This window comes from Salmo salar, chromosome 25 (genome assembly GCF_965601325.2).
Source record: "Salmo salar chromosome 25, fSalSal1, whole genome shotgun sequence".
NCBI lineage: Eukaryota > Metazoa > Chordata > Actinopteri > Salmoniformes > Salmonidae > Salmo > Salmo salar.
Window position 1 is genome coordinate 15,939,219 of NC_138315.1, and position 16,432 is coordinate 15,955,650.

General features: G+C 41.9%; 1 long non-coding RNA gene and 1 pseudogene across 4 annotated transcripts; one reads left to right on the forward strand and one right to left on the reverse strand.

Annotated features, from left to right (window-relative positions):
* Positions 1-2,342: 2,342 nt before the first annotated feature.
* On the reverse strand, positions 2,343-8,616 carry LOC106586241 (corepressor of RBPJ and splicing regulator). 4 transcript variants are annotated; one of them, XR_014382616.1, is made up of 7 exons: positions 7,586-8,616; positions 7,301-7,351; positions 7,147-7,195; positions 6,633-6,798; positions 5,921-6,027; positions 5,432-5,517; positions 2,343-5,314 (listed from the first exon to the last, which is right to left on the reverse strand). It is a non-coding gene; the product is annotated as a corepressor of RBPJ and splicing regulator (long non-coding RNA). The 4 variants fall into 4 exon arrangements; XR_014382617.1 differs by having other exon boundaries at positions 6,633-6,762; positions 7,502-8,616; XR_014382615.1 differs by having other exon boundaries at positions 7,502-8,616.
* A 1,720-nt stretch (positions 8,617-10,336) lies between these two features.
* LOC106586081 (secernin-3-like) lies at positions 10,337-11,711 on the forward strand (annotated as a pseudogene).
* The last annotated feature ends 4,721 nt before the right edge of the window (positions 11,712-16,432 follow it).

Below are 16,432 nucleotides of genomic sequence, written 5' to 3' on the forward strand. Positions count from 1 at the left end.
GTAGTCGTGTGATGGGAATTTTTCACTATATTGGGTCCCATACTTGTTTTCATTATGCGAAATGAAAATAAATTATGAACCAAGGTATTTTATGTGATGGTATAAATGGTAAAAATGAACGATTGCCAAACGTAAAATGTAGATAGGCAAGAGTGTTCCTTTACATAAAATCAATCATACATTGCTGATATAGGCAATCGCACATTGACGTGCATTCTCTCTGAGGAATAAATCAATAGTTAATGCCCCGGAAAAGACATTTCATGCCCAAATGAAAATCTTGTTAAATGGTATTAATTATGACTTGGAGCACATCGCAACCCCATGTGTCTTGTATTTGCGATTAGGGATTCGTGTCTTATCAAATATCTAATTAATCTCCGAGACATCATTTGTTCAGCTTTACTTTATCTGGGGGCTTCCAGGGGGTTTTGATGACAAAGGCCCTCTGAATATTTATTTTAATTGTCCAAATTAACTGCTTCAATTTGCATGTCAAACGGAAAGATGGCAGTCCAAGAATAAGGATAAAGCATCTCTAAGCTTTCCTTGAAACTCTACACTTGATTTGATGTTATGGGAACTGTTTCTAAACTTTTGAAAAGGAAAAGGGGTAAAAAGCCATATGCAAATGATGAATTTGAAATGCTCTTGTCGCGGCGCAGTCAAATGGTTCCTGCATGTTATTTGAATATCAGTGGACCCGTATTGAAAGGGTTCAAGGATGCTCTCTGACTTCTTTGTGCTTACCCAGTGCAGCGTCCGATCTCAAAGAAAAACCCGGGGAATAATTACAGCGTGAGCCCAGGCCTGGGAATATGTTAGGGACCGGCATCTCATCTAGATAACCTCTTTCTGAAGAGGAAGTTAAATTGACCAGAAGGCAAAAGAGGAAAATTATTTTCATTTCCTTTTGTGTGGCTGGCTTTGAGATCACGAAAATAACGATAAAAAATAAAATGTAAATTTTTCTATAACCACAAATTCGAGTAAGAATAAACAGCTTAGAAAAGACAACATATTATAGACTATATTTTGCATTTAATATAAATGTGAACTTTTAAATGAAGCCTACAGGCAAAATAAAACTGGCCTATTCAATAGGCTATTATAATATAACCGAACAGTCACGATAAATTAATACAACCTTCAGTTAAAGTGTATGTTTATTTTTTTTATAAAATGGCGGTTTATTTTGCAGTGACTATGTTCTTTTTTTTTTTCTTCAGAAAAAATGTTATTTTTTTTTTGTTATTTTGCCGCATAGGCACACTAATTAAATTAGTTTTCTTGTGGGCAAATATATTTTCATTACACTTTAGTGAATTTGAAATTCGATCATTTTCATAACGACGGAAATAAGTATTAGGGCGTTAAATTCAACACGAGTTAAGTGCGCCAAAATGCTTCGGGAAGAGAGACGCTTGGGGTTGCGGACAGTAAAGTGCTGCATTTATCGCTTTGTTACTTTTCCATGGAATGCCCTCTCGCTGAGCATTAGGCAGGAGTCATCTTTGTTTTCAAGCCACAATAAAGATAGATCAAAGAGAACCAGTGCGACTTTACTGGACACGGGAAACATCCCATTGCTCAAGGCCTCGGGCCACTCTCCTCTTGTCTCCAGGATAAAAATAAACAGTCCATCATTTCACTATGGAAGGTCACACAAAATACTTGTATTGTGATAATGATAAAACTACTATTAATCAAACCAATTGGCATAAGTCTACAGTATTTAGGTGCACACCTCGCGGCATCATTGCAAAAGGTTAAATGGTCGGTCTATACAGAACATACAAATCTGAAGCGACTGAAATAAAATAAAACATGCAAGAAATTCTCGATTTTCCTGATCAGGAATTCTTAACAAATCATATCGTCGCAGTAGTTGTTATTGCTTTTCAATAAAAAATATATGGCTCCAAAACAAATAGGAACTCGTAGGTTACACAGTTCAATATGTCAAATGAACCCCGATGTTTCTTCTGTTTTGTCCATCATGATGATAATGTCATGCAAGTAATGCAACAAGTAATCTCTAAAGGCAGATAGGCGCGCAATGTTGCGTAAATCATGCACTGGGTTTTGCAGAAAGAGTAAAGTTCCACGCATTGATCTCGATTCAGAATTAAGTATTCAGTATGAAATATTTGAAACAAACTTGATGACTCCACACTAATCACTCACGCAGGCCTAATCTTATGCGTCGCATAATGAACAATCACAGATTGATTGTCATCAGTCAACCATGCTCCCGCTTAGGCCACTTCCAGAAGACCACTTTCAAACAAGCCTACATAATTAGGCTAGACTTGTAACACATGTAATGAAGTACGGTCAAATCCATGTGAGCACAGTTTACTATATTTAAAGTTCGAGGTACAATATATATTTTTTTAATAGTATTCTCTGAAGAGGGTTCTCTGGACTAAAGTGACAACCATGAATAATAGCGCATGCAAGACATGCATTTGTTCAATAATCTGACGAATGCAAAATATTTCTGTGGTTCAAGTTATTTGAGGTCTTCTGCTGCCCTCTAGTGGATGAACATAAGAATTATTTGAGGAGCAGGGGTGTAATCACTAGTCCTAACAGTAGCAAAATGGAACATTTTGAACAGTTCAAATTCAGGTAGGCCCCTCCCCGTTTCATTCCATTTACTTCTGCTCAACATTTTGCAACAGAATCGGCATAATGAATACGCCCCTGCACTCTTTCTTTTGTAGCAGCCAACTAGCATGTAACACCAAAACATGGTGTTACTAAAACTTTGGTTTCTATGCATTTGTTTAATAAGTGGGCCCATCAAGAAAAATGTACATATTAACGATAGCATCATAAAACCTTTAAAACCCATCACAATTTCGTGTCAAAAATGTTTGCATCAGCAAAATAAAATGGTTTCAATGGCCCACTTTGTAAGATTGTCTACTCTCACAGTTCAGTGCTTTCTCTCAGCTCTCCCTCTGGCTCTTTTCTCCCTCCCTCTGCTCCTCCCTTAGCCTCCCCTCTCTCTCCCTCCCTCAATCTAGGATCCTACTCCTCCCTTTGCAGCGCCTTTATTCTTTGCTCCATCTCTGCTCCTCCTTCTATCCATCTCTCTTCTACTGTTTGCCTCAACTGTGAACCTTGTCTTTATATATCTCTCTCCTTCTGCTTGTCTGGGCCAGGCTGGGAGCTGCTGCTGGTTCTCCGCCTCTCCCCGCTGTCGTGTCTCATCTCTACTGTTTCTTTCTCCTCTCTGGTATCATCTTTGTGCTGTTTCTGTCTGGAGGTTGGGCCTGGTCTTACTCATCCATCACTCTCAGTGTTGTCATCACGACAGGAGTCCTTTCTCTTGCCCCTTCTTCTTTCTCTTCTGACTCGTAGTCACTGCTGCTGCTACTTTCACTGGAGCTGTCAGTCAAGTCACTGCTGCTGCTACTTTCACTGGAGCTGTCAGTCAAGTCACTGCTGCTACTGTCACTAGAGCTGTCAGTCAAGTCACTGCTGCTACTGTCACTGGAGCTGTCAGTCAAGTCACTGCTGCTACTGTCACTGGAGCTGTCAGTCAAGTCACTGCTGCTACTGTCACTGGAGCTGTCAGTCAAGTCACTGCTGCTACTGTCACTGGAGCTGTCAGTCAAGTCACTGCTGCTGCTACTTTCACTGGAGCTGTCAGTCAAGTCACTGCTGCTGCTACTTTCACTGGAGCTGTCAGTCAAGTCACTGCTGCTACTGTCACTGGAGCTGTCAGTCAAGTCACTGCTGCTACTGTCACTAGAGCTGTCAGTCAAGTCACTGCTGCTACTGTCACTAGAGCTGTCAGTCAAGTCACTGCTGCTACTGTCACTAGAGCTGTCAGTCTGAGTCACAGCTGCTACTTCCACTAGAGCTGTCAGCCTGAGTCACTGCTGCGACTTCCACTAGAGCTGTCAGCCTGAGTCACTGCTGCTACTTCCACTAGAGCTGTCAGCCTGAGTCACTGCTGCTACTTCCACTAGAGCTGTCAGCCTGAGTCACTGCTGCTACTTCCACTAGAGCTGTCAGCCTGAGTCACTGCTGCTACTTCCACTAGAGCTGTCAGCCTGAGTCACTGCTGCTACTTCCACTAGAGCTGTCAGCCTGAGTCACTGCTGCTACTTCCACTAGAGCTGTCAGCCTGAGTCACTGCTGCTACTTCCACTAGAGCTGTCAGCCTGAGTCACAGCTGCTACTTCCACTAGAGCTGTCAGCCTGAGTCACTGCTGCTACTTCCACTAGAGCTGTCAGCCTGAGTCACCGCTGCTACTTCCACTAGAGCTGTCAGCCTGAGTCACTGCTGCTACTTCCACTAGAGCTGTCAGCCTGAGTCACTGCTTCTACTTCCACTAGAGCTGTCAGCCTGAGTCACTGCTGCTACTTCCACTAGAGCTGTCAGCCTGAGTCACTGCTGCTACTTCCACTAGAGCTGTCAGCCTGAGTCACTGCTGCTACTTCCACTAGAGCTGTCAGCCTGAGTCACTGCTGCTACTTCCACTAGAGCTGTCAGCCTGAGTCACCGCTGCTACTTCCACTAGAGCTGTCAGCCTGAGTCACCGCTGCTACTTCCACTAGAGCTGTCAGCCTGAGTCACCGCTGCTACTTCCACTAGAGCTGTCAGCCTGAGTCACCGCTGCTACTTCCACTAGAGCTGTCAGCCTGAGTCACCGATGCTACTTCCACTAGAGCTGTCAGCCTGAGTCACCGCTGCTACTTCCACTAGAGCTGTCAGCCTGAGTCACTGCTGCTACTTCCACTAGAGCTGTCAGCCTGAGTCACTGCTGCTACTTCCACTAGAGCTGTCAGCCTGAGTCACTGCTGCTACTTCCACTAGAGCTGTCAGCCTGAGTCACTGCTGCTACTTCCACTAGAGCTGTCAGCCTGAGTCACTGCTGCTACTTCCACTAGAGCTGTCAGCCTGAGTCACTGCTGCTACTTCCACTAGAGCTGTCAGCCTGAGTCACTGCTGCTACTTCCACTAGAGCTGTCAGCCTGAGTCACTGCTGCTACTTCCACTAGAGCTGTCAGCCTGAGTCACCGCTGCTACTTCCACTAGAGCTGTCAGCCTGAGTCACCGCTGCTACTTCCACTAGAGCTGTCAGCCTGAGTCACCGCTGCTACTTCCACTAGAGCTGTCAGCCTGAGTCACTGCTGCTACTTCCACTAGAGCTGTCAGCCTGAGTCACTGCTGCTACTTCCACTAGAGCTGTCAGCCTGAGTCACTGCTGCTACTTCCACTAGAGCTGTCACTACTATCACGGTTCTTCTTCTGATTCCTTCACTCGTCTTCTTTTGTAGACGATCAAGTTTCCTTTAAAATGAAAACAAATTGTTATATTAGTTGTTCGGGTTAATCTTTTTGTCTTATTTTACAATAAGCATATTATATTCAAAACAACTAAACGTATGAATGGTGGTGCTCTCCTACCTGAGGAGCTTCTCTTCCTGTTTAGTGGTCAACGACTTCAGGAATTCAACCTCAGGATCCTCCTCTTCTTCATCGACAACATACTCCTATAGCATAAAAACAATTCCTAATAAATCAAACAATGAAAATGTAAAAAAGCATGCATCAAACGCTAACAAAACATGAATAAAACCTCATGAAGAAGAGATGTCACAAATGGTTAGAAGCGAAGCAAGTAAGAGCAGAATAATCTCTGCTGATTTCTGTTTGAGGGGAGATTATTTGGGGTGGGGGTTAAACTATATATTGCTACATCTGGTGTTGCAACACTCCTATAATTTTAGCAGTTAGTCTCATCACATCTGCCCAATTGACTAAACTTGCAGCGACTGGAAGAGCTCGGTGGTTTACTCTGATAATTGGCCATTTTGCAGCAATCACATTTAGACCGGGGATCTGCCATGGATATTGTTGGTCTTTTTCTTCATGTGGGGAAGAACAGAAGATTACCTGCGATGGATCACAAACAGTAGAATTTCTTCCAAGGACATATTTCTTCAGGGCAAACCCACTGTTTCGCATCTCTGCCATTAACTCGGAGGGGTGCATCGACGGACCTGTTAACACAAATCACAGCCTCAAAGTCCCATTGACGTCTGTCCACATCCGCCACTGCTTCCACAGTGGGGAATTCAGGGCCGGCTTTGTTAACAGAAAGGGACACCAAATCAACTCACTCGTCTTCAGGCTGAGCAAATCATACAATATCATTCTCCCAAAGCAGTGGTTAGGGGAATCAGAATACACAATAAATGCATTTTTCTCCCAGCACAGGAGGGGCTCCATTATCGCCCTCCACCATCAACTCCATGCGCAGGACTCTCCCTCTGTAAACATTACTTTACTACTTCACTTCCTGATTGTAGGAGTCAGAACCAGCTCCACTCTGGAAGTTCTACAGGACACCAGGAGTGATGGCAACTACTGCTACAACTATCGAGTTACCACAAATATCCAATGTAATACTGAATGCCCATTCTATTGAGACACATTATTGTTGCAATTTGTCTGCAATAGCTGCACCATAAAGTTCTTTATTCAAATGATTTCAAAGTCAGGATTTTATTGTTGAGAATGAAAATATGAAGAAGAAAAAAAACTTGATAACATTTAGTTTAAAATAAACCATTAGCTACATCTGCGAAATATTATTTGGAATTACCAGTCAACTTGTTTCCTCTATTCATCCAGGTAGGTCAGATTGTTATTTGTACCCGCTTCCTCTGTGGGCGCAGCGCTGGCATTGATCCCAGACAGGCCGAAGAGAGGGCACTGTCTGTATTCACATGGCCCTATTTGTGACACATGATGCATCTCACATTGCGCACCTGAGAATCACAGGTCATTAGACTGGGCTTAAATCCATTCATTCCATCACTTATAACACCTCCCATACAACGCAACTGCGACGACGACAAGCAAAGCATATATACACTACACAGACACCTGCCATAATGTAAATAAACACATCGTTATCCCGAGTTAGATATCATCCTTTGACTTTAGCACCACCAAGTGTCAAATGCAACACAAGTATTTTGTTAATAGGACAATATTTAGCCTAGCAATGAGGGTAGTCACACGTAACAGTAGATTGTCATGAATAGGTATGTCATAAGTTAATTCAACACAAATGGGAAAACTGCACAATATACACAGAAGTTTCATATATTCACCTGAATTCCATATGGTTGATCCCTAATAGCCATGTCATCCTTGGCATACCTAAAAAGATGAAAGCGAAAGTATCACCAAATGCAAAGGTAACCTCTAATAGGAGGACTCAAGTCATCTGAATATTTATGTTGATCAACACAATTAGCTACTTACTTCTCGAGGGGACGTCTTTTGCCACTCAAACTTGTATTCTGATTCTCCTTCCTGTAAAATAATATAGAAATGTAACATTTTGAACAATAATAAACTAACACATGCCTTTCAATCTACAACATTTACCAAACTCGCAATGCTTGCTTTGAGAGACAAGTATGCAACTGTGAACAAGAGAGGGACTCTTATTAAACATTGTACCTCCTTGGTCTCCTCTTCTCAGTAGACTGCAGAGTGTGGGTGGAAGGAGTGGTAAAGATGCAGAACCAACATGGATGTAGTTACCTTTGTCTGCCCCAGATGGAGCTTCATACATGAAGTTGAGACCATTCTTCACACAATCATCTCCCAGGGGCAGTGCCCCTGTGACAACAATTTTGGACCCCCTTGTGGCCCCCCCCTAAATGTGGAGTATGAAATAATTTTTACATACAATTTTTGCTATCATTCTTTTTTTACATCCGTTATTAGACAGTGGCAACGAGGAACATGGTCTTTTGCCTGTAATGCCGTGAAGAAAACGATATGACAACAATAACATCTAATGTAACTGGCCCCTCTAACAGTACAACTGGCCCCAGCTTGGCACCCCCAGTTGAAATGGTCTAGAACCGCCACTGCCTGGACACAGCCCTTAGCCGTGGTATATTGGCCATATATCACAAACCCCAGAGGTGCCTTATTGCAATTATAAAACTGTTTACCAACGTAATTAGAGCATTACAAATAAGTGTTTTGTCATACCCGTGGTATACGGTCTGATATTCCACGGCTGTCAGGCAATCAGCATTCAGGGCTCGAACCAACCAGTTTATAATATACATTACAATTCCCAAGAAGTGGGTTAACCCAGTTTAAATGGCGCGAAGCGTTGGATGTTTGCCTTTTACTCCTGCGACCCGAGTTTGCACCCGTTCGCTACAATATCTTTCAGTGGGGAAATAATGAGAGGCGAATAAAAAGTCATATGTAAAGGCATAGATGGAACAATGGAGATCAAATGTATCTGGAACATGTTCTGTAGCCACAGATCATTAGAATATCTACAACCAACTGTTAGGTAGCTAAACTAGTTACTATAGGTTACTTACTAGTGAGGAAGGCTAGAACAAATATTTAGCCACCGAACGTTACCTTTTTTTTTTATATTTGACTTCGATGCAGGATGGACAATCTTTCTTGCACTTACAATTAGCAAATTACTTCCCAATGGTTGAAGAATAATTAGTTAGGTGATTAAAAGCCAAATGTTGGCTTGCCCGCGCTGAGAAAAACAAAACAATGTGGTTCAAATCTTCTTCCGGGTCAGCTCTGTGCGTGACCTCTGACGTACCACCAACAACACTGAAGTGTTCACAACGTTCATAAATTGCGCACTAGTGAAATCTGGTAAATAACTAAATAAACTGAAAGTAAAAACGATATTGTCGTCTACAATTTGTGATCCGGTACTTGGCTGCTGGATTTTGACAAGCGAATAACGTTATCTGCCATCTGAGCTCCAAAAGTATTGGGATAGTGATTTTTCTTGTTTTTTTGGCTCTGTACTTAAGCACTTTGGATTTGAAATGATACAATGACTATGAGGATAAAGTACAGACTGTCAGATTTAATTTGAGGATATTTTCATACATATCGGGTGAACCGTTTAGAAATCACAACACTTTTTGTGCATAGTCCCCCCATTTTAGGGGACCAAAAGTATTGGGGCAAATTCACTTACATCTGTATTAAAGTAGACAAAAATGTAGTATTTGGTCCCATATTCATAGCACCAAAAACTACATCAAGCTTGTGACTACAAATTTGTTGGATGCAGTTGCTGTTTTTTGGGTTGTGTTTCAGATTATTTTGTGCCCAATAGAAAGTAATGGTAAATAATGTATTGTCACTTTTATTTTTAAACAAAAATAGAATATGTTTCTAAACACGTCTACTTTTATGTGGATTCTGCCATGATTATGAATAATCCTGAATGAATTGTGAATAATGAGGAGTGAGAAAGTTACAGACAAATATCATACCCTCAGGACACGGTAACCTCTTTACCATTACAATATATATATTTATTTATTTATTTCACCTTTTTTTTAACCAGGTAGGCCAGTTGAGAACAAGTTCTCATTTACAGCTGCGACCTGGCCAAGATAAAGCAAAGCAGTTCGACACATATAACAACACAGAGTTACACATGAAACAATAACGCAATGTTAGCGTTTCTTTTGGGGGGGTATGGTATTTCTGCATCTAACTTTCTTACTCATCATCATTCACGATTAATTCAGGATGATCAGTAATCATGGTTACATTCACATGAATGTAGCAGTGTTTAGAAACATATTCTATTCTTATTTACAATAAAAGCGACTTCAAAATGCCACAATACATTATTAACCATTCATTTCGATTGGGCACAAAATAATCTGAAACACAACCAAAACAAACAGCAAATGCAGCCAACAAATTAGTAGTCACAAGCTTGATGTAGTTGTTGCGTGCTATTAGACCAAATACTACACTTTTGACCACTGTAATACACATGTAAGTGAATTTGTCCCAATACTTTTGGTCCCCTAAAATGGGGTGACTATGTACAAAAAGTGCTGTAATTGCTAAACAGTTCACCCGATATGGATGAAAATATCCTCAAATTAAAGCTGCCAGTCTGCACTTTAACCTGTCCCGTGTGAATCAGTTGGTAGAGCATGGCACTTGCAACGCCAAGGTTCGATGCCCATGGGGGGGACCAGTATAGAAAAAAACTATGAAAATGTATGCACTCTCTCTGGATAAGAGCATATGCTAAATTACTAAAATGTAAATGTGACCTCTTCATCATTATCACTTCAAGGTGCTGGAGTACAGAGCCAAAATAACAAAAATACTGTGCAGTATATGTTCCTGTCTGTAGTTTGTTATTCTTCAACTAAGTATTGCTCCGGTATTTGTTAATTATTGCTTGTAAAATAAAAATGCATTGCACTATGAAGCAAATAATGGGGACAAGGTTGCAAAGAATGAGGACTCATCGATGTGATGGGTATGTCTTGCACACTTGGTCTGGAGAGAGCTGAGACTGCTGAGAAGGCAGAGCTGCTGGAGAAATTGCATGGAGGACCAGTCTGGCTTTGCCTACCACAATAGCTTCCTCATCTCAGACAATACTGAGGCCTGGATGATTGAGACGTCTGGGAAGTACTGGGCAGCAGAGAGAGTGGAAATTAATTAGCTATCTGGGTTTGAGTTTGCCCAACTTGAAAACTTGCAGACTGAGCAATAACAGTTTTTTTGTTGATAATATGTTGTATCCTCTGTATCGTAATATCTCCTATCAGTACTCAATAACAACCAAGATAGACAAGGAACACCCTGGGAGTATGCCAAGAGCCAAGGCTGGTGGGATGGGAAGGCCCCGTTCAGTTTCGCTGAGACGTACTCTTTCATGACTACAGCCAGAATAGAGACCTCTGGCAGCCGTTACTGTGAAGTGCGGAACCTACTGGAGAGAAGCAAAGGTTAGATGGTTAAATATGAAGATTATGTACGTCTTTAGGTTTAGTTGTTTGAGTCAAGTGTAGAAGAATTGAGTTTGATGGGATAATTTGAAACAGCATTGAATCCATATAGCTTGCGAACTATTGACAATGAATCTGAGTATTTAGGACGTATCACTGCTGAGACGATGATGGATATCCTGAGGGACAAGGAGAGTGGCATCAACATGGAGGGGATTTTTATGACAACAGGAAGCATGGTGTCTGTCGTACTAACAGACCCCAACCTGCCGGGGGTGCACTACATCACTGGAACTCCTGACCCTGAGAGGTACAGTATGGAGCTGGCCACCGCTCACACACCCTACCTAGCCATGTTATTGTTCCATCTCAAGTTTATGCAAATGTATGTAAATTAAGGATCCTTTCTCACCCAACAGGTCGGTTTTCAAACCTTTTGTCTTTGTGAAAGACATTAAACAGTTGAAGCAGAATAGCACTCTAGGTTATGGTCCTGATGACACTGCGAAGAAGATACCTCGCTTCCAGAGCAAGCCACATCACAAACATCCACTGTTTGTCAAACATCAGGTGGGGGTGGTGGCTGCATCATTGATATCACCATGGTACAAAACCTTTCCAAATCTATACAGTACATCTTAACTCTTTAAAGTTTAAGCGAATATTTGGCTTAATTTTGGATTCGTATTATTTTTAGGATAAAGGAAAGAAGATCATGCAGAATATGAGAGAGTTAGAAAAAGATGATGGCTGAGATAGAGAAACTGTTAACAACTGGTATTGAAGACCCTACTTCGATTGGTCACCTGTTTTCTAACTCAATCCAGTAAGAAATGAGTGTTTACAGCAGTGGAGGCTCCTCTGACGAGGAAGGGGAGGACCAATCTCCTCAGTGAATTTCATAAAAATAAAAATAGTGAAACATTAAGATAAAACTATACAAAATATATTCACGTCACCAAATAATTGATTAAAAGACTGTTTTGCAAAGAAGGTCTACAGTAGTTTCAACAGCACTCAGTGGGGTAGCACCATGGTGTAGCCAGAGGACAGCTAGTTTCTGTCCTCTGGGTATATTGACTTCAATACAAAAATCTAGCAGGCTCATGGTTCTCACCCCCTTCCATGGATTTACACAGTAATTATGAAAACCTCCGGAGGACGTCCTGCAACCTATCAGAGCTCTTACAGCATAAAGTGACATGTCACCCCATCAAAGGATCAGAGAATTAATTTAGTACCGAAAGCATAAACTACAGATAGATATCACTGCAGTGCATAACATCTGGTGAATAGTTGATTCAAAGAGAAAGACAATAGTTGAACAGTTTTGAACAAATTCATTTCTTAAAAAATGAAGATGAAAGCAAGAGAGAGAACGAGAGATAGATAGCTATATTTCATTGTATTTTTCCCACTTTCACTTACTTAGCCAGCGACTGCAGCTAGCTAGTTTAGCCTACGCAAACAGAGAGGGATGCTATGTTAGCTAGCTGGCTATGGCTATCCAACACTGGAACTTTTCCAACTCAAGGTAAGTTTAAGTGGTGTAACTGCTAAACTGCTTGCTGACAGTATACTGTATGTACTGCATGATTGTAGCGGGTCGTCTAACGCATTAGTTCTAGTAGCAATGTTGACTATGACGTTAGCTAATATAGTGACTACAATGTAGGCTGTGTGTAGTGGTTATGGTATGAAGGTTTGCCTTGGAAAGGTTTTTTCGCCTGGTCACAGACAGCTGATGTGTTGTGCACGGAAGTCCACAAGCAAGGGAAAAGGTGGGAGGAAGAGAGCGCATAGACGCGAGAAGGAATTATGCTGATTGTATGTGGCTGCTATAACAGTGAACTGTGTTTGCATGTGATCAGGGGTGTATTCATTCCACTGAAAAACGTTTGTTAAACGGAAGGGGATAAACATAACTGTATACAGTTGAAGTCGGAAGTTTACATACACTTAGGTTGGAGTCATTAAAACTAGTTTTTCAATCTCTCCACAAATTTCTTGTTATTAACAAACTATAGTTTTGGAAAGTCGGTTAGGACATCTACTTTGTGCAAGACACAAGTAATTTTTCCAACAATTGTTTACAGACAGATTATTTCACTTATAACTCACTGAATCACAATTCCAGTGGGTCAGAAGTTGACTGTGCCTTTAAACAGCTTGGAAAATTCCAGAAAATGTCATGGCTTTAGAAGCTTCTGATTGACTCAAATTATGTCAATTAGCCTATCGGAGGTGTACCTGTGGATGTATTTCAAGGCCTACCTTCAAACTCAGTGCCTCTTTGCTTGACATCATGGAAAAATCAAAAGAAATCAGCCAAGACCTCAGAAAAACAATTGTAGACCTCCACAAGTCTGGTTCATCCTTGGGAGCAATTTCCAAACGCCTAAAGGTACCACGTTCATCTGTACAAATAATAGTGTGCAAGTACAAACACCATTGGACCACGCAGCCGTCATACCGTTCAGGAAGGAGAAGTATTCTGTCTCCTATAGATCAAATCAAATCAAATTTATTTATATAGCCCTTCTTACATCAGCTGATATCTCAAAGTGCTGTACAGAAACCCAGCCTAAAACCCCAAACAGCAAGCAATGCAGGTGTAGAAGCACGGTGGCTAGGAAAAACTCCCTAGAAAGGCCAAAACCTAGGAAGAAACCTAGAAAGGAACCAGGCTATGAGGGGTGGCCAGTCCTCTTCTGGCTGTGCCGGGTAGAGATTATAACAGAACATGGCCAAGATGTTCAAATGTTCATAAATGACCAGCATGGTCAAATAATAATAATCACAGTTGTCAAGGGTGCAACAAGTCAGCACCTCAAGAGTAAATGTCAGTTGGCTTTTCATAGCCGATCATTGAGAGGATCTCTACCGCTCCTGCTGTCTCTAGAGAGTTGAAAACAGCAGGTCTGGAACAGGTCAGGGTTCCATAGCCGCAGGCAGAACAGTTGAAACTGGAGCAGCAGCACGGCCAGGTGGACTGGGGACAGCAAGGAGTCATCATGTCAGGTAGTCCTGAGGCATGGTCCTTGGGCTCAGGTCCTCAGAGAGAGAGAAAGAAAGAAAGAAAGAAAGAAAGAAAGAAAGAAAGAAAGAAAGAAAGAAAGAAAGAAAGAGAGAAAGAGAGAATTAGAGAGAGCATACTTAAATTCACACAGGACACCGGATAAGACAAGAGAAATACTCCAGATATAACAGACTGACCGTAGCCCCCCGACACATAAACTACTGCAGCATAAATACTGGAGGCTGAGACAGGAGGGGTCAGGAGACACTGTGGCCCCATCTGACGATACCCCTGGATAGGGTCAAACAGGAAGGATAAAACCCCACCCACTTTGCCAAAGCACAGCCCCCACACCACTAGAGGGAAAACTTCAAGCACCAACTTACCATCCTGAGACAAGGCCGAGTATAGCCCACAAAGATCTCCGCCACGGCACAACCCAAGGGGGGGCGCCAACCCAGACAGGAAGACCACGTCAGTGACTCAACCCACTCAAGTGATGCACCCCTCCTAGGGACGGCATGGAAGAACACCAATAAGTGACTCAGCCCCTGTAATAGGGTTAGAGGCAGAGAATCTCAGTGGAGAGAGGGGAACCGGCCAGGCAGAGACAGCAAGGGCGGTTCGTTGCTCCAGAGCCTTTCCGTTCACCTTCACACTCCTGGGCCAGACTACACTCAATCATAGGACCCACTGAAGAGATGAGTCTTCAGTAAAGACTTAAAGGTTGAGACCAAGTCTGCATCTCTCACATGGGTAGGCAGACCATTCCATAAAAATGGAGCTCTATAGGAGAAAGCCCTGCCTCCAGCTGTTTGCTTAGAAATTATAGGGACAATTAGGAGGCCTGCGTTTTGTGACCGTAGCGTACGTGTAGGTATGTATGGCAGGACCAAATGCTTTGTAGGTTAGCAGTAAAACCTTGAAATCAGCCCTTGCCTTAACAGGAAGCCAGTGTAGGGAGGCTAACCCTGGAGTAATATGATCACATTTTTTGGTTCTAGTCAGGATTCTAGCAGCCGTATTTAGCACTAACTGAAGTCTATTTAGTGCTTTATCCGGGTTGCCGGAAAGTAGAGCATTGCAGTAGTCCAACCTAGAAGTTACAAAAGCATGGATTAATTTTTCTGCATCATTTGTGGACAGAAAGATTCAGATTTTTGCAATGTTATGTAGATGGAAAAAGCTACCCTTGAAACAGTCTTGATATGTTCTTCAAAAGAGAGATCAGGGTCCAGAGTAACGCCGAGGTCCTTCACAGTTTTATTTGAGACGACTGTACAACCATCAAGATTAATTGTCAGATTTAATAGAAGATCTCTATGTTTCTTGGGACCTAGAACAAGCATCTCTGTTTTGTCCGAGTTTAAAAGTAGAACGTTTGCAGCCATCCACTTCCTTATGTCTGAAACACAGGCTTCTAGCGAGGGCAATTTTGGAGCTTCACCATGTTTCATTGAAATGTACAGCTGTGTGTCATCCGCATAGCAATGAAATTTAACATTATGTTTTCGAATGACATCCCCAAGAGGTAAAATATATAGTGAAAACAATAGTGGTCCTAAAACGGAACCTTGAGGAACACCGAAATTTACAGTTGATTTGTCAGAGGACAAACCATTCACAGAGACAATCTGATATCTTTCCGACAGATAAGATCTAAACCAGGCCAGAACTTGTCCGTGTAGACCAATTTGGGTTTCCAATCTCTCCAAAAGAATGTGGTGATCGATGGTATCAAAAGCAGCACTAAGATCTAGGAGCACGAGGACAGATGCAGAGCCTCAGTCTGACATCATTAAAAGGTAATTTACCATCTTCACAAGTGCAGTCTCAGTGCTATGATGGGGTCTAAAACCAGACTGAAGCGTTTTGTATACATTGTTTGTCTTCAGGAAGGCAGTGAGTTGCTGCACAACAGCTTTTTGTAAAATGTTTGAGAGGAATGGAAGATTCGATATAGGCCGATAGTTTTTTATATTTTCTGGGTCAAGGTTTGGCTTTTTCAAGAGAGGCTTTATTACTGCCACTTTTAGTGAGTTTGGTACACATCTGGTGGATAGAGAGCTGTTTATTATGTTCAACATAGGAGGGCCAAGCACAGGAAGCAGCTCTTTCAGTAGTTTAGTTGGAATTGGGTCCAGTATGCAGCTTAAAGGCTTAGAGGCCATGATTATTTTCATCATTGTGTCAAGAGATATAGTACTAAAACACTTTAGTGTCTCCCTTGATCCTAGGTCCTGGCAGAGTTGTGCAGACTCAGGACAACGGAGCTTTGGAGGAATACGCTGATTTAAAGAGGAGTCCGTAATTTGCTTTCTAATGATCATGATCTTTTCCTCAAAGAAGTTCATGAATTTATTACTGCTGAAGTGAAAGCCATCCTCTCTTGGGGAATGCTGCTTTTTAGTTAGCTTTGCGACAGTATCAAAAATAAATTTCGGATTGTTCTTATTTTCCTCAATTAAGTTGGAAAAATAGGATGATCGAGCAGCAGTGAGGGCTCTTCGATACTGCACGGTACTGTCTTTCCAAGATGAACGTTTTTTGGTGTGAAAAGTGCAAATCAATCCCAGAACAACAGCAAAGGACCTTGTG